Here is a 19,138-nt window from a genome sequence, read left to right on the forward strand (position 1 = left end):
TCTAATAGCAAGTCCAAATCATAGTGCGAGACTATAGAGGTAGCACAGTATGCCAATATACACAACATGTATTGTCGAAGGCTTTCACGGCCAGAATCACTGTTGTGTGCTTTCTGGGCTGTATGGCCGTGTTCTAGTAGCATTTTCTCCTGACTGGCTGGCACCTTCCGAGGATCTGGAATCAACACAACATGCTGACTGCTGACTCAGAAGTCAAATTAAAGTATTAATTTTTTTGTGCTATTAAGTCACAGCTGTCTTATGGTGACTCCTGTAGGGTTCCCAAGGCAAGAGACATTCAGAGGTTTGCCATTTCCTGCCTGCACCTCATGACCCTGGTTTGGTGGTCTCCAAATACTGACCAGGCTATGCATCCCAACATAAAACCTGGAAGTTCGGGCAACAGTGGGGCTGCACTAGCACCCTGCTCAGACACAGAGGGGGGATCCAGCAGGTTCTCACCACTTCCCAAGAGTGGGTTACTAATTATTTGTGTGTGCCGAGAGGGGGTTACTAATTGGGTCTGCTTTTCCGTTAGAAATTCCATTAGGTCCAAAAATCACAAAGTCCTGTTGTTTCCTATGTGGCTGGTTAGCGAAGGTAGAAAACGGGATAGTTCTCCCTGTTGGGCTGTTTTAAAAACATGTTTTAGAAATATGGTCAAGTTCCTTGTTTAAGGAAAGTATCCTTCTTTGATTTCTAGAAACAAAATTGAGTATTTGAAAGTATTAAGTATTTGACAGGCAGTCAATTAGAGGAGAAGTCGTTGTTTCTGTTGACAGCAGACGATAGGACTTGCTAGAATGAGTTTAAATTATGGACAGAAAGATACCAGCTGGAAATTAGGAACTTTTTTTTACAGTAAGAGTTTTTTACAGAGAAATTATTAATGCCCCGCCCCCGGAATTCCCCGGGCAGGCCCCCATCGTTCCCCGCCCTGCCCCATTGGTTTTACGCCACTGTTTGAATCCCACCACCATGGGAACCTGTTACTAAAATTTTTGGATCCCACCTCTGCTCAGACACCAGCATGGGCTGGGGGGGGGAGGCCGGGGCATTAGTCGACCCCCTCCCAGAGTTTGGTTGTGCGATGCACCAGCTCTTCGGCATAGTCCACCCTTTTGGTGTCAGAGATCCCCGGGGATTGGGCGGTTTATAAATTCAAATAATAAATAAATAAAATAAATAAATATGTCCTTTAAACCCTATTGGGTTATTAGTGGAGAAGTTTCAGGGATCTCCCGAGCTCCCTGTACCACTGGAAAGCCCTATGGGAGGCGGCAGGGCACATTCCGCTGCCAGGGTGTCCATGTTCCCTGGCGCAGGCCGATCAGTCATGTGGGGGCACAAAATCGCCCCCCACACTCCCCTCCTTCCCCCCCTGCATCCATTGAGCAGCCAGGCCAGGAGTAGCTGGGCCAGGAGTCTGCCACGGGCTGCCTCTCAGCCCAGCCCTGCCAGGCTGTTCAGTTGGCGGAGGCTGGCTGAAGGAGCCGCCTGGTGTGGCCGGGCCAATGGGCAGCCCACAGCAGGCTCCCAGCCCTGCCAGGTTGCCTGGGACTGCCATCACCGGCTAAAGTAAGTGGGGCATGGGGAGGCATGGGGGCATGGGTTGTGTCTGTGTGCCCGGAGCAGGTGTTGCCCTGGGCACCATTTTCTTCTGCTCCCCCTCTGCCCACTGCCTTCAGGTTTGAATGGGGCTGCCCGACGTTCATGATGAAATTAATACAGTGCCTGCAGTGAATAAAAATATGCGATCAGTTAATGGCGGCAAAATTGTTGATTGCAGAAAACTGGAGAAATGCTAAAACAATGTATATCAAACTGTGCATTTAAAAAGTAGCGCATTAGGTAGAATTATGTAGGATAAAAGAACTTGTATTCATGAGAGATGAAAGACAAAAGAACCTTCTTCCAAATGCTGGAAGCCTTTTTTAGATTTTTGATATCAAAAGACAGGCTTGGTCAATGAATTCCATAGTTGCTCTTTGAAATCTATATATATAAAAATCTATCAGTGCATTTTCCTGCTGACAGGTAATCTCCCAAACTACTGGACCAATTGCTTTGAAATTTTCACACAACGTCGCATTCATGCGCAGCCAGGTTTCCATACTGTTTCCACACCTCCTGTTGTGTACATGTCACAACTGTGTCAGTTATTGTTTACATGCTGCACACCTGCTTGACAGTTTGGAACCACCGAGTTCTGTTCGCCTTAGCAAGCAAGCGCCATCTGCTGGCCGTCAAAGACAACACCCTCTGATGACACAAAGGAACCAACCATGCCTTCCCTTGAAAACCACACTGCCATCTGGAGTAGAAAGGGATGGGGCAGGCCCGATCTGCATATGGCCCACCCACCCTAGCAGAGGGAAGGGGAAGGTGAAGGAAGGAAGTCGAGGGTTTGCTGGACCAAAGCGGCTCAGAAATTTGTGAACACAATGTAGCTCATGCCTCCCAGCGTGTTTTAAGCTAGATAATTCGCCTGCAAGGGAAGGGAGTGAAAGGGACAGGGCCCGCCACCTGCACATGGCCCGCCCACCCTAGCAGAGGAAGGGAAACGTTAGGAAGGGATGGGGCAGGGTGCCATGCAAGGGAACGGGAGAGAGGGAGGGGAGTGAGGGGCCCCTTGCCCCTCCCCTCCCTTGCAAGCATTGTGCAATGACACATGTTCAAACCGTTCGCTTCCCCCTTTCTTTCTTTTCCACTTCACCAGACTCAGCCACAGCAACGTGTGGCCGGGCACGCTAGTAATACATGTGATTCATGTGTCATAATGTAACTTTTTAAAATGATCAGTAAATAATAATGTAGATAGTGGATTGAATGATGAAAAGAGGAGAAGGGAGCGTCCTCTTAGATTACCAAAAAGGCTGCACTGGAAATCATGGGATCCGAATTGACAAACGTCATGACAGGTGGGACAAGGGCTGTAATAAGAAAAGCTGAATGAGACTGAGTGGGAAAGTGGGCTGAATCCAGCCCCAATTGTCCTCAGGAAACTGAATCAGTCCTAGTCATGGGTGTGATGAGAATCCCAGAAGCAGGTTAATGCGTCTTTCTCTCACATAAACCCAGATGCCTCGTACCCAGTTTTCATCCGATTTTGACTCACCCAGCAATTATGTGAGCAAGACATAACATTTTTTTAGTCTATAAGTTTTCTCAGTTAAAAATTCGCCGTTATTTTTTGTTCTTCAGCAGCTGGCATAACTAAAGAATTTAGTTTAACGCAACTCAAGACTGAATCAGGAAACACCCCACCCTCCCACACAGCTTTTCAGGCACGCCACAAAAACAAGTGAAAGGAAACGTCTATTCTTCTCCTGACTGACTGTGCGTGATTTTGGGCTGTCAGAGCAGGAGAAGCTGAATCGGAAGAAAAATGGCAGAAAAAGAACCTGGGGGGTTTGGCTCCACGGACAACAGCAGAGAGTAGCGAGAGGAATCCATCGCCAGAGAAATGTGAGCCCTAAACTTGATGAGGTTACAGGGCTGGCTCAAAATGTTTTCCTACTCAAGTGAAAAACCCAAATTGCGCTCCCCCCCCCTCGTTTCACGCAGGAACAATTTCTCCCACAGGAGGAGGAGGAGGAGGAGGAGGAGGAGGAGGAGGAGGAGGAGGAGGAGGAGGAGGAGTTTGGATTTATATCCCCCCTTTCTCTCCTTTAGGAGACTCAAAGGGGCTTACAATCTCCTTGCCTTTCCCCCCACACAACAAACACCCTGTGAGGTAGGTGGGGCTGAGAGAGCTCCAAAGAGCTGTGACTAGCCCAAGGTCACCCAGCTGGTGTGTGTGGGAGTGTACAGGCTAATCTGAATTCCCCAGTTAAGCCTCCACAGCTCAGGCGGCAGAGCTGGGAATCCAAACCCGGTTCCTCCAGATTAGATACACGAGCTCTTAACCTCCTACGCCACTGCTGCTCTCCTGCAGGAAACTCAAAGGGGCTTACAATCTCCTTGCCTTTCCCCCCACACAACAAACACCCTGTGAGGTAGGTGGGGCTGAGAGAGCTCCAAAGAGCTGTGACTAGCCCAAGGTCACCCAGCTGGTGTGTGTGGGAGTGTACAGGCTAATCTGAATTCCCCAGTTAAGCCTCCACAGCTCAGGCGGCAGAGCTGGGAATCAAACCCGGTTCCTCCAGATTAGATACACGAGCTCTTAACCTCCTACGCCACTGCTGCTCCTGCTCCTTGCTGAGATGCACAAAAGGTGTTAAAGCTTCTTCACTCATAGACATCGGGTCGCCCATGTCCCCAGGCAAACACCTTTTGGTCAAATGGGCGCTGGGTGCCCCCCCCCCCACATGACCAAATGGCGTGTTCTGCAGCCGCCAATCCCCGCCCCCTCCAGCCTCCAAAGCCGAAGCTTTTGAAAGCAGGGAGGAAAAGGGGGCGGGGCCACACACCCAACCTCCATGCAGGCCAGGGGGCAGGGCTGGGGGGAGCACCCCATGCCCCCCTCCATGCAGGGAAGCTGGAGCCCCTCAGCCCTGAGCCCTGCCCCCTGGTCTGCAAGGGCCCACACTGGCCCCTTCCGCACATGCGGAATAATGCACTCTCGATCCACTTTCGCAATTGTTTGCAAGTGGATTTTGCAATTCCGCACAGCAGCAAAGTGCACTGAAAGTGGGTTGAAAGTGCATTATTCTGCATGTGCGGAAGGGGCCACTGTTCAGGCTTGTCTGGGATGGGCAAGAGTTTGCAAAGGCCGCCATGCAGCCTGCAGACCGGAGCAGTGTCTCGGAGTCGCACGATGAGGCTGAAAGCTGGAGGAAACTACTGTGTTTCCCCAAAAATAAGACAGTGTCTTATATTAATTTTTGCTCCCAAAGATGCGCTATGTCTTATTTTCAGGGAATGTCTTATTTTCCTGTGTTCTGTTCGTCGGGCATGCTTCCCAACAAAAACTTTGCTACGTCTTACTTTCGGGGGATGCCTTATATTTCGCACTTCAGCAAAACCTCTATGACGTCTTATTTTCAGGGGATGTCTTATATTCAGGGAAACAGGGTAGCGGAAGGCCTAGACCCTCAGCGTGCCCATTCCTTTCTCAGGCCTTGCCAAGTAGGGCTTCACTCTTCTTTGAAGCACTCCATCTCAAACTTCTTGGCCCTGTGGGGCGACTACTACTTTAAGAGAGACCTTTTTGAAGCTCACCTGAACTAGCAGTCGGCTTCACGCATCCCAAATGTACCAGTGCAAACGCTAATCTCCCAAGTGATCCATCTTCTGCAAATGGATTTGCACAGTGCCCACTTCCAGATGGCTTGTGCAAAGCTCATCTCCAAAACTGGCCCCCTCGTACATCTTTAGTTTGCGAGAAAAGGTCAAGAAGGCTTCTTTATGGCTTTCAATAATGTATCCAATATAACCACCACCACAAGCTCCAGCAAACTGGAGGATCCTCTGGATCTGGAAGCAAGCAAGGACATTCCAAAGTTTGGGGACAGAAGGAAGCTGGGGTTGGTGCTTTCGGTGACCACCATAGTCTTGACAAGCATTGCTGCAATCTGCCTGAGATCTACTCTCAGTAGGAGCGTAGTGTCCATTGGGCAAGGTGGGCAGCTGCCCAGGGCATCACCTTGTGGGGGGCACCAAAAATGCAGGGTTCGTTTTTGGGTATTTTAGTGGTTTTCCGTTTTTGGCCTGCAGGGGGCGAATTTTTTTAGGCTAGCAGCACCATAATTTCAGCGTATCATCAGGAGACTGTCCTTATGCTACCCCCCAAGTTTGGTGCAGTTTGGTTCAGGGAGTCCAAAGTTATGGACTCCCAAAGGGGGTGCCCCCATCCCCCATTGTTTCCAATGGGAGCTAATAGGAGATGGGGGCTACACCTTTGAGGGTCCATAACTTTGGCCCCCTGAACCAAACTGCACCAAACCTGGGGAGTATCACTAGGGCAGTCTCCTGATGAGACCCTCAAAGTTTTGAGACTGTGCCTTCAGAAATATCCCCCCCCCCCCAGCCTGCAACCCCCATTGACAGCAATGCAGAAAACTCAATGCAGAACAAAGATTCTTGGGCAAATTTCTGGGATGTTCCTGCAGGGGGCGTATTTTTGGACATATCGGCACCATAACTTCAGGGTATCATCTGGAGACTGTTCTGATGGCACCCCCCAATTTTGGTGCAGTTTGGTTTAGGGGGGCCAAAGTTATGGACCCTCAAAGGGGGTGCCACCATCCCCCATTGTTTCCAATGGGAGCTAATAGGAGATGGGGGCTACACCTTTGAGGGTCCATAAGTTTGGCCCCCCTGAACCAAACTTGGATGCACCAAACTTGGATGGCAGGATAAGATCAGTCTCCTGATGATACGCTGAAATTTTGGTGGTGATATGTCTAAAAATGCACCCCCTGATTTTGGTGGTGATATGTCTAAAAATGCACCACCCCAATGACCTGGTGCAAAAAAAAAATTTGGTCGTGGTGGGGTGGCCGCCCATGGGGGGGGGGGGCATCCAACTCAGGTTTTGCCCAGGGCTACAGTTTGCCTCATTACACCCCTGACTCTCAGGATTGTTTGGACAAAGATAAGACCTTTCTGGGCAGAAGAAAGAAACCTTTATTTGATAAAGACCTTTCCAGGACAGGTTAATTATTCTATGGATAAGCCTCCACGACTGTAAGGCAGGGGTCAATCTTTGGATGAAATGCAGAAGAATCTGGTGGACAAATTGCATTATGAAGATTCCTCAGAGCCCGAGGAAATCCCCAGGTGGGGCAAAGGACGGCCATCCTTCCAGAAGCCACCGTGAAAGAAATCCATCACTTGTCCTAATGCTGGAATTACTGGCTGTCCCCTTGTCCCTAAAGTTCTACACAAGGTGCATACATCCTTCTGCCTTACATTTAAGGTGCTTTGGTGGGTATAAACATATTCCAAAAATATTTTTTTCTTGTTACTTTTACTATCGTAAGCATGTTCTGTTAGGAATTGCCTTCAGATATTTTAAGCAGATTACAGTGATGTGGCTGCTTTCATTAAGGGGATAATGCTTGCTAGCGATATCTTTTTTGTTCTCCATACTCCCTCTTTCCATCACCCTGACAAAATTATCTGTTTTTTCCAAGCAGAAACGTTCATCCTCTTTGGACAATATTAATTTAATTAATAAGACTTTATTTGGCATAACAATAATCATCACACAATAAAAAAAACCTGAGATAAAAGGTACACAAATGCAAAGGTTTAAGATAGAATATAAATTATTGATTGTGCATCACCTCCAGTAAAAATCGTGCTACCGATTCACAAGTTTCATTGTCAGAATTGTCCAGAAGGGAAGGGAGTCTACCTGATTCTCCCATTTCACTAGGTATCCTAGAAAGAATATTGGAATATTTTGATCTGATGTTAGCAAATTTAGGGCAGCAAAGCAGTTGCTGTGCCAATGTTTCAATTTGTTGTTCACCACAAGAGCATACCCTTTCGCTCATTTCCAAGTTGTGAAATCTGCCAAGCATGGCCAATAGAAAGCTGAGGAGGGAAAACATTGAAGCGAGCAAGTGTGAGGGCTCTTCTCTGCATAGGATTAGTCAAAAATACAAATAGGGAGCCGTCCTGTTTTGATATAGGGGTATCGAAAGATGTAAGGGTGAACAAGTTTTCATAGCAGCCCTAATTAAATTAATCCATTCGCTTTCCAACAATTTTTGTTTTAACAAGTTGTAGGATTCTGAACTAGATAGCGGGAAAAGCGAGTCAAGAGATATACCAAGTGATTCAATCTTTCTTTCTATCAGAGAGAACCATGGGTTAGCCTGCGTATCAGACAAAAGTAGGTGAATCAGTGAATGCTCGTCATGCGAGTAATGCAGGCAAAGCCAAAATTTAAAGGCTCTCAACCAAGCCCTATAAACTTTGGACAATATTTTCATGGAAGGAAAGCAAAGACCAACCCCCCCCCCCCCACACACACACACACACACTCAAATCAGGTCAACAAGGGCACATAAGGCATTGGAAATGGAAAGAAGAGAGCCAAAATTGTGCAAGGAGGAAGGAAGAGTGTTGCCATGGAAACCAATGTTTGAGGAACCAGTGAGCAAATGATGGGGTTTGGAAGGGAGCATCACCAAGGTCCTCCTGTGAATCCAGAGTGACTCAACTAGGATGCCTTGTGGACCTGCAAGTCAGCAAGAGTGGGAGGGTGGATGGGTCGGGACATCCTCAAGTCAGGCCACGCGGAGTGTGCCCCCCAGAGACAGAGCTTGCCTTTGCAGGAATGGCACAAATGTAGGACAAGGTCAGGCAAACGTGCAGGGCCAGAAGCCCAAGCATTTGACATTGTCAGCAAGTGGAGTGAACTGAAGTTCATTTGGGCCCCTTCCGCACACGCAAAATAATGCATTTTCAAACCACTTTCACAACTGTTTGCAAGTGGATTTTGCCATTCCGCATAGCTTCAAAGAGCATTGAAAGCAGTTTGAAAGTGCATTATTCTGCATGTGCGGAATGAGCCTTTGTGGTCTTGAGCCAACCACCTTCTCACACTGCACAATCCTTTTCTAAAAGCCTTGGGATTTCATACAACCTTCTTACAGACTCTCAAACTACTTTTCTTTTGATTGGCTTCTTGTTTCCCCTTGTTGCTTGTTGTACTGTACGCTGTTTTAAAGAGTTTTAGGAGTGGCTTGCAAAGGCGTCAAACGAATATAATGAATAAATTGTTCTATATCTAGGGGTGGCCAACCTATGGGACCCCAGATGTTCATGGACTACAATTCCCATCAGCCCCTGCCAGCATGGCCATTGGCCATGATGAAAGTTTCAGCATTTCCGGGTGGGAGTTCATTTGCAAGGGTGCTGTGGGGAAGGAGAGTTTAAGGGTTCCTCGTCACACAGTCCTTTCCTGCACCTTCTGGCTTTTCCTGCGATCTTTCTGAAGCCTGTTTCACTATGACCTTTTCCTTTCCTTCAATGGTCAACTCATTTGGTCAGAGGTTTCAAGTCAGACCGCACCAAATTATTCCAACGTTATTTCGTTATTATTCTTATATTAACATATATTCTCCTTCTTTGGAGGTTTTTAAACAGACTGGATCAGCATATGTCGGGAGTGCTTTGATTGTGTGTTCCTGCATTGGAGGGGGATAGACTTGATGGCCCTTGTGGTCTCTTCCAACTCTATGGCCCTTTCCGCGCTGCGGAAAGGGCGCCCCTGAACCGGCAGGAATTCTGCCGGTGGAGGGGTGGGGGCCGTTTACCATTTCTTTCGAAAACTGAGGACAAGGGAACAGGAGGAAATGGCTGAAAGGGGAGGGTTGTTCTCCTGTATTATGAATTACATCCCATCATAAGGAATAATGTATTTTAGCCTGTGGAATAAAGCAGCTAAAGAGGCAACGAAGAAGAGTTTGGATTTATATCCCCCCTTTCTCTCCTGCAGGAGACTCAAAGGGGCTGACAATCTCCTTGCCCTTCCCCCCTCACAACAAACACCCTGTGAGGTGGGTGGGGCTGAGAGAGCTCCCAGAAGCTGTGACTAGCCCAAGGTCACCCAGCTGGCATGTGTGGGAGTGTACAGGCTAACCTGAATTCCCCAGATAAGCCTCCACAGCTCAGGCGGCAGAGCTGGGAATCAAACCCGGTTCCTCCAGATTAGATACATGAGCTCTTAACCTCCTACGCCACTGCTGCGTAGGGGAAAACAAGTGGAGAATGGAGGGGTGCAGACTGACTGCCCAAAAAATATTCCCAAGACAGAAGGTCTGACCACTAGGGAGTTCTGTGGCAAGCTGTGCATAGCTCTACTGCATTGTTTGCTGATTTTATAGAGAACTTTTATTGCATTGTTTATTATATTTATTATACTTATATTCTTTGAAATCCAGTTATATTGCACTGTGTGTTGTATTATTATCCTGGCCTTTATTGCAATTTTAATCTGCTTTGGGTCTTGACAAGATAGATGGACTTACAAGAAGGAAGGAAGGGTGTTCGCTTATGTAAGTAATGTGCTTGCATTGTATGTGAGGCAGCAACATAGCCTGGAACACACAAGATCAACCCTTTCCCTTTTGAAAACAACCGGTTGCGATTGTCCAGTTTGCAGGACTGGGTCCTGATGACAGTTTGCTGCTCTGATGAATGGAGCAGGCATTTGCAAGTCAGCCAACCCAAATATTCGTGGGATCAGCATTGTCTCAGAGAGAAGTCTGTGCCATGGACAGAGAGGGGGGCATGGGGACACCTGGTGCCCCAACACTGCCTTTTAACAGCCGCTGCTGAGAAGACAGGCTCCCTCCCCAAGGAGAACGAACAGGGTTCTATCAGCAGTATAGGGTTGCCAGCAGTGGTGGATTCCAATAATTCAACAATAATTTAAATAATTTAACAACCAGTTCCAGTCGAGCGGGTGGGGGCAGCGCCAGGGTGCTTCAACAGTGCCCCTGGGACGATGTTTTTACCATTCCTAGGGTGCTGTTTTTGGCCCGTGCAGAAACAGCCTTGGCCTCAGCACCATCTTCATTGCAGCTTTCTTGGTCGAGCACTTAAAGGGCACAATCACAACTTGAACTTTTGGTGAATTGTTTGGTGAGAGCAGCAGTGGCATAGTGGTTAAGAGCAGGTGCATTCTGATCTGGAGGAACCGGGTTTGATTCCCCGCTCTGCCGCCTGAGCTGTGGAGGCTTATCTGGGAATTCAGGCTAGCCTGTGCACTCCCACAAACGCCAGCTGGGTGACCTTGGGCTAGTCACAGCTTCTCGGAGCTCTCTCAGCCCTACCCACCTCACAGGGTGTTTGTTGTGAGGGGGGAAGGGCAAGGAGATTGTCAGCCCCTTTGAGTCTCCTACAGGAGAGAAAGGGGGGATATAAATCCAAACTCTTCTTCTTCTTCATTTAAAAAGATACTTGTTGTGTTTTAACGGTTCAATTCGAGCCTACGAGATCTGGAGAGTTGCCCCTTACCCCAGTCAGCAAGCAGTACAGGACAGTACGAAGATTTCGCCAGTTACAGCAGTGTGAGAAAGTCCCCGGCACTGTCGGTAGGAAATCGGGATCTTCCTGGAAAGAAAAGCCATTCTTCCTGTTCACCGAACCTCAAGTAAAGAACAAAAACGGGGCAACCTACAAAGGAAGGGAGGAAGACAATAAACTGGCCAGAAACTTACATGTCTAAACAGACTCACCCTACAAAATCAAGCTGAAAAATACAGGAAGGCAGGAAATACAGCCAACTAATTGTGTTCTACTAAGGCCAAGAACCACAAAAACCCAAAGAACAGATTTATTTACACTTTACTTTACTGAACTTTACTTTACCTTGGTACTTTCCACTCTTAACAGGACTCCTAAAGTAGTTTCAAATATAACATGCTTATGTTCTTGGAAGGCACAGCTTAGGACAAATGTAAATTAAGAAAAAAATGCACATTGGATGAAAATTTACTACATAGGCAGATGAAGGACACATGCCACGGTCACCTCTAGATTAGACTACTGTAACTCGCTCTACGTGGGCTTACCTTTAGCCATGATCCGGAAATTGAAACTTGTACAAAATGCAGCAGCCAGGCTCCTCTCTGGGGCAACAGCTAGGGACCGGATTACGCCGGTCCTATACCAACTGCACTGGCTGCCAATCGAGTACCGGGTCATGTTTAAAGTTTTGGTATTGACCTTCAAAGCGATTCGCGGCCTTGGCCCTGCTTGTCTGAGGGACCGTCTCTCCCTATACCGCCCTTCTAGGCCCCTCCGCTCATCGGAGGCGGAGCTACTGGTGATCCCTGGCCCCAAGGCGATCCGGCTGGCCTCTACAAGGGCCAGGGCTTTTACGGCTCTGGCCCCTACCTGGTGGAACAGGCTTCCAGGTGAGATCAGGGCCCTGCGGGACTTACAAAGTTTCCACAGGGCCTGTAAAACGGACCTGTTCCGCCAGGCGTTTGGCCAGCCGGGATGATGTCAACTCCGCCATAAGAACATCTGGCCTCCCGTGGGTATATAAAGGGGGAAGGAGGGGTTGTTTAGTATTTTATAGTATAGTACAGCCATCTGTAGTTAGTATTTTATATATTTATTGTAAATTATGCATTTGATGTTTTAAATTGTTTTTAGTGTTGATGGACACCGCCCTGAGCCTTTGGGGAGGGCGGTATATAAATATAAATAATAAATAAATAAATAAATAAAAGATGTGAAAATGAACGCACATCTTCCAATTAACACACATCCTCCAAATGATCTGCATCCACTGACAACTGTGGAGTCCCAGTTAGTTTTTTTTGTAATGCTATTTTGGCATAATTTGTATATTATGTAAATAGGGGTGCCCATTAATTAATGAGATTTTAGTTGATTAATCATCCTTATTCTATAGACCTAACCCAATTAACTAATATAATTAAATTTCAGTGTAACCAAAACTGCAGTAAAAACGCCTTTCCATGAGGGTAGCTTTGCAAATGAGCAAACAAAAGATGCCGCTCATTTGTAACAAAAAACATCTTGGAAAAACTGTGATCGATGTTCTTTACGAAGTTTGGAAACACAGTTCATACTCAGTCCTGAATATGCCTTTAAACAAGGTGCACGCTGGTGAACCTCAGGAGGCCTGTGGAAGATCTTCCTCACCTTCCCCCATGCCCTGTTAAGTCACCCCTGCAAGGTTGGGGGCTCCTCATGTTAGCACTGAAAGTATAATTGCATTTAATCACATTTAGTCATATTTAGTGGCATTTATTATATTCAATAATTATGATATGCTTATTCCTATGTTATACTAGCTATTTTGAGTTGCTCATTGTGGGAAGGCCTTCAGCTCTCAACTTGAGCTGGATGGCGGAGAGCTAGACAACATGGATGTCTACACTTTCTGCTGATTCGGCAGACCCTGACAGCATAAGTAAAATATAGCCTAAAACAAGCCCCTAACACAGTGGTGGCGAACCTTTGGCACTCCAGATGTTATGGACTACAATTCCCATCAGCCCTTGCCAGCATGACCAATTGGCCATGCTGGCAGCGAGGCTGTCGTAATCCAGGAAGTATAAAACCACTCCTACTATAACAAAAGAAGGCCTTTAGGGTACACCAACCAAAGCGTTCAGCAGTAGAAGTCCTCCTGCCTGAACCAGGTCAGGTTTCGAGAGTTGAGTTAGAGTTGCACTTGCCTCTGTCAAGTGCATTCCTCCTGTCAGATTCTGTGTTTTGCCATCCATCTAAGCGGGTGAAGGCAGGGGCGCTGAGATGGTGCCAAGGGTCGAGAAGCGTCGGGACAAAGTTGTTTTAATAAAGTGGAAAATTGTTTAAGGATTGTCCTGTAATTAACCCTGAGTTTAACGAGGTAATAGAATGAACATGTAATAAAGAAGCGATCAATCTATGGGACATACCTCTCAGAGTAGCCAAAAGAATCTTTATGTCAAAAGAATCTTTATGACATCTTTATGTCAAAAAGAATCATTATGTCAAAAAGAATCATTATGTCAAAAGATTCATTAACCTGACAACATTATGTGTCTATACTGGAGGATTTTAAGTTTTGTATGTTATTCCAAGGTGTCAAGAATTCTGTGATGTATAGCAATTTAATGACTTAGCACATGATGCTTTTCTATAAAAGGGACGGTCCCCAAAGCCAAAGTTGAGTCTTTCCTCCCAGGGTGCTATTGCAACCTGTTCCTCTTTAATAAACTTACTAACTTCTTGAAATCATTTTCTTTGCCTGTCTCTTTGATTCTCTAAATCTGAATTGGGTAACTTATCCTGTTCCCTCTAATTGGGGTAACACTCACAGCCAAAAAGTCAGCAGGCTAGGAGGGGCTGCAGGGAGGGGAAATGGGATGGGCAACATGGGATGGGAAAAGCAATTTCACCCCCATTCTTCTTCCTCCCGGAAACTCCCCATCTTAACACGGCCTGGTGGGATCCAGCAGGTTCTCACAGGTTCCCGAGAGTAGGTTACTATTGTAATTATTTGGCCATTATTGCCGAAGGGTTACTCATTGGTGGTTTTGCAGTGATTTTGCCTTAGCGGCCTCCTCTCCGGCAGTAGCGCCCGGGGCTTGAAGCAGTCTAGCAGGAGGTGCAGTGATGCGTGGCAACCTTCTTCACGTGCATTAGTTTCCCTCCCAAGGACGGTGCAGCGGCTGCGTCTGCCCGCCACAGCCCAGCCAGGAATGCCCGCCCTGGAATGCCCGGCCAGCCCTTAGGTGCCCGCCAGCCCCATTGGCGCTACGCCACAGTTGGAATCCCACCACCATGGGAACCTGTTACTAAAATTTTTGGATCCCACCACTGCTATAATGGCTAACTGACACACCTCGTAAACAGTCAAAACATGGATTTAGGAAGAAATGGGAACTTTATTTATTTGAGGCTGAATCGACTATGTAAAAATAATAATAACAGGAAGAACATTAATTGGTTAACTATCAAGATACAAGGAATTGTCTAGTAATGATACTGTAGAGCCAGTGGGCAGAAGGTAATGAATTTCAAAACTGTGCCACATTCTCTCAGTTTTGTAATCTCAAGAGACAAAGTGGTAGCACTAATATTCATACAATTTTGGGGTAGCTGTATTATCTTTTTTTTGTTTTGTCTTTGTTCAATTCCTTTTTCTGCTTCATGTTTCCTTTTCTGTTTGTTAACTATATTGAGAAAATTAATTTAAAAATAGTTTAAAAGAAGCTTCTTTGCATGTCACAGAGATGGAAAAAGACCAGCTGTCAAAGTTTGAAAGCTCCAAGTATCTTAATGTACACAGTCTTAGCGAACTGGGGGCCACCAGGGGGAGGGACGCTGGCCGTACAAATCCTCTGGCCAAGTTCTTATCCAAAAAGTCTTTGAGAGCCTCTGCCTCCCATAGGCACATCACATACCATCTTTTTTTAAGTAACTTGGCCCCCAGGATCAGTTCTATTTTGCAATCTGTTTTCTGGAGACGGGTGCCGGCAGTTTATCACATTCTCTCTCCTCAAACACCTGTTTCAATTCTTAATATTGAATTTCCTGCCTCCTCAGCCAACCCTGAGAGGGTCAGCCCCTCCATGTTAATGGAGGGTGTCTTACACTTTGCCCCCTCCTCAGTGGTGGGATCCAAAAATTTTAGTAACAGGTTCCCATGGTGGTGGGATTCAAACTGTGGCGTAGTGCCAATGGGGCTGGGCGGGGCACGACGGGGGCGTGGCCATGCATTCCAGGGGCGGGGCATTCCTGGACGGGGATGTGGCAGGGCGCGGCAGCTGCGCTGGCGGTCGCTTGGGTGGGAAGCGAATGCGCGAAGCAGGGCGCTGGTGCACCTCCTGCTAGACGCTGCTTCAAGTTCTGGCTACTGCTGAGAGGAGTAACTAAGGCAAAATCACGGTGGCAAAATCACTAATGAGTAACCTCGGCTACCTAAGCCAGTGATCACCGAGGAACCTGTCGAAGAACCTGCTGGATCCCACCTCTGCCCCTCCTGCTGAGCACTGTGTGGATCCTGCAGGGGGGGTATCTACAAACCATACTACCCCCTCCCACCATCTAATATCCAGTTTAGTTAACTATGACATCCCCAACTCTATTGGGTATTTTCCCATACTATGATGAACCTTAGTCATTTTAAATGAGCCCCACACCGCACTAGTGCTGGTTCCATCTGGTATATGGCTGGCGGGGGGCGGGGGAGCATTATTCGATCATCCATTTGTTCAAATTGCAATGGATGTTTGTTCAAATTGCAATGGATGTTTGAGACAAGATAGTTGAGGTCCCAACCCCTCAACCACTGTGGTTGATGCCATTAGGCATTTCAAGCATCCAGAGTCAATCACAGTCTACATTTATATGGCCTTCCTCTGGAATCAGGAATGTATCTCTATCATTAGGTGCCACCCCTGGCAATACCATTACTTCTCGAAAAATCCACAGTGTTGCCAGTCCTTTCTAGAAATTGTCTGAAATTCTATGGTTTTACCATAAAGTCTCTTATAATCCCTAGAGGGGACTGGCTCCATTTCTGGGTTTTCCCCGGCAGTGACATAATGTTGTTGGCCCAGTGGCCATTTTTTTTATTCCCCCACCACTGCTCCATGCATTGGCAGGAAATGGGAGTTGCAGAGAGGACACGCTCTATCCCCACTGACCACCCCATCTGCAAAACTGTGTTGTTCCACCAGGCTTTTTGAGGGGGCGGCCGCTGAGCCAGCCCCTCGTGTTGTCCTGTGCACTGGCTATCTATTGGACCATCACCAGCCCCTCCCTCCCAGGGTTTGATCACTGGGACTGGGTGCCAGACGTCTTCTATTATTAATTAATTAATTATTGAAGGCTACTGCTGCTGCCATAGTTTATGAGTTTTAAGGTTTTGTATATTTTAATTGGGGCTATTCGATTTGCTTTATTGCATTCCTATTTGTTGTACACCGCCCTGAGCCCTCTGGGGGTAGGGCGGTTTATCAAATCGAAATAATAATAATAATAATAATAATAATAATAATAATAATAATAATAATAATAATAATAATAATAATAATAATAATAATAATAATAATAAAAAATTGTAGATTTCACAGCTGCCAGATCTTTAGCTGGTTAATGAAGGCCAACAACCAGCTAAAGATCTGGCAGCTGTGAAATCTATACTACTACTACTACTACTACTACTACTACTACTACTACTACTACTAATACTAATAATAATACTAATAATACTAATAATAATACTAATAATAATAATAATAATAATAATAATAATAATAATAATAATAATAATAATAATAATAATAATAATAGGACATCTGTTGTACGCACTAAACTGTGACCAAAATGATTCATATGATGCTTTGGAAATAAACATCAAAAGCAACAAGAACTGAATATTTTTGCATAGATTGTTATTGCATAGATTGTATTCTGGGTTTCTAGAGAAATTTTGTCACTAGTTAATATGTCCACTGGGACTACTTCTGAGCAAGGAAGGCTGAGTGGTTGGATAAATTAATGGCTTGTCAAACTGCTGTATTCTATATGTCAATATCAAATAACAGGCATTGAAGAAAGCTTGACCTGAAACAGCCAGAGGGACCATCTGCAGAGGTGGGATCCAGCAGGTTCTCACCAGTTCCCGAGAGGGGGTTACTAATTATTTGTGTGTGCCGAGAGGGGGTTACTAACTGGGTCTGCTTTTCCATCTCCGCGCCCTCGCCTCCCAGAGAGGCATCCTGCCTTTGAACATGAATGTTCCATATAGCAATTGCGACTAATAATGTAACTCCCTGAACTGGGTTAATCCCTTTCAGGTACTGCAATTCATTGATTCTCAGCCTTTCGTACCTTTTATTTCACCAGTCTCTATCAAAGAGCCTGTGTGTTTCACCATTGCTGTGTTCAGATTTGTGAGTTGGGGCATTTTCTATAATGTGATGATGATTTAGAAATGTCCTGGTGCAAAAAAATTTTTAGGGGTTGTGGCGGGGTGGCTGCCCATGGGGGGGGCATCCAACAGGTTTTGCCCAGGGCTCAAGTTTGCCTAGGTATGCCTCTGCCCCCTTTGCTGAGGGGGGGCTGGCGAGGGAACCTGTTACTAAATTTTTTGGATCCCACCATTGACCGTCTGCCTTATTGCTCCTTTGAGGACTACAGCCTGATTTTGCCTCACGGCTTCTTCTGAAAACTACGGCTGTTGTGGCAATTGAAAACAACATTGGAATGGCTTTACCGCATTTTTTTGAGAACTACTACTTGCTTTTGAATTACTGCCTATCTGCCACATTTGAAGAGTGTATTTAGATGTTTGACTTTAATAGAGACAGTTGATTACTGCCTTATTTTGAGAATGACTGCCTGTGAAGTGTTTTATTATTTCATTTGAGTATCACTGCCCATTTGTTGCATTTGATAACCTTATCTGAATATTATTAGAGCCAAAATTGTGTTTAGCGGGATTGTATAATAAACAAGCATGTAAAGCAACCTAAGAAACATACAAAAGAATTTATTTTCCATTAAGAACTTGGTTACTGATCACATACAAATTGTGGGACAGCATAATTAAATGTTGTATCATTAACAACAAAAAACCCCTCTCCTTTTGGTAGTTAATACGTAGTGTTTCATTGCCTCAACAGTTTCTGTGTGTATTTTGCTGTTCACCCGTGCTGCCTTTGTGTGTTAGTGTTAATGCTCGATTTATGGCAAACTGGCAAAGCATAGAATTGTGCCCTCGCCATTTCTAATTCTGTCTAAATTCTCTGAATACGATGTAGGAAAAGTTTTTTCCACGTAATGATTTTTCAAAGTCCATTTTCCTCCGTTTTCGTTTATATTGTGTAGTCATAATACTAAGAAAAATTGAGCTACTATTAGAGAAAACAGGCTTCATTTGATAAACTTTGATTCATCCAACAGCTCAACAATTAAAACCTCCAGCTTAAAATGCAATCAGTTTGCCATCAAAACGCCCAGCTATCGTTTCATAATGACAAAACAATCCGTTTCGAGCAGCCCAATCCAGAGCCCGGGGGGGGGGGGGGGCCTGGGACAGCACTGCTCCAGTCCCCCTCCCTCACCCCCCCCCAGTCTCCAGATCTTAGACTGTTAAGGAAACAACAACTGAATGGAAAACTCCTGGTGTCCTTTTACCGCTGTGCTATAGAGAGTGTCTCAACCTACTGCATCTGTGTATGGTTCTCCAGTTGCACAGTGGCAGATAGGAAGGTGCTCCAAAGGGTGATCACTACTGCACAGAGGATTATCAGCTGCCCTCTCCCCCCCTTGGAAGAACTCTATAATTCCCGAAGCCTAAAGAAAGCCCAAAATATTCTGAGAGACCCGTCTCATCCAGCACACTCTCTTTTTGAACTGTTACCATCCGGCAGACGAGACAGGTCTATCAAAACTAGGACAAAGAGGCTTAGAGACAGCTTCTACTCTAGAGCTGTGGCTATGCTGAACTCCGGGGCTTCGTGTTGATGTGTTTGGGGCTGTGTAGGGATGGGTGGAGGAAGGGGAAAGTGAGGATGAGTCTGGAATTGTGTGCATCGAGGAATGCTGCTGTAAATTTTCGTTGTGCGTGCACAATGACAATAAATGCTTATGCTTATGCAGATGACTTTTCGGTGGCATGGAGAGGCAAAAAACCAACAACCCCCCCTTCTCTGCCACTGAAAAGCCCTCCATTGGGGTCAATGGACTTATGCCACTC

The sequence above is a fragment of the Sphaerodactylus townsendi genome, linkage group LG14 (assembly GCF_021028975.2).
Source record: "Sphaerodactylus townsendi isolate TG3544 linkage group LG14, MPM_Stown_v2.3, whole genome shotgun sequence".
NCBI classification, from domain to species: Eukaryota; Metazoa; Chordata; class Lepidosauria; order Squamata; family Sphaerodactylidae; genus Sphaerodactylus; species Sphaerodactylus townsendi.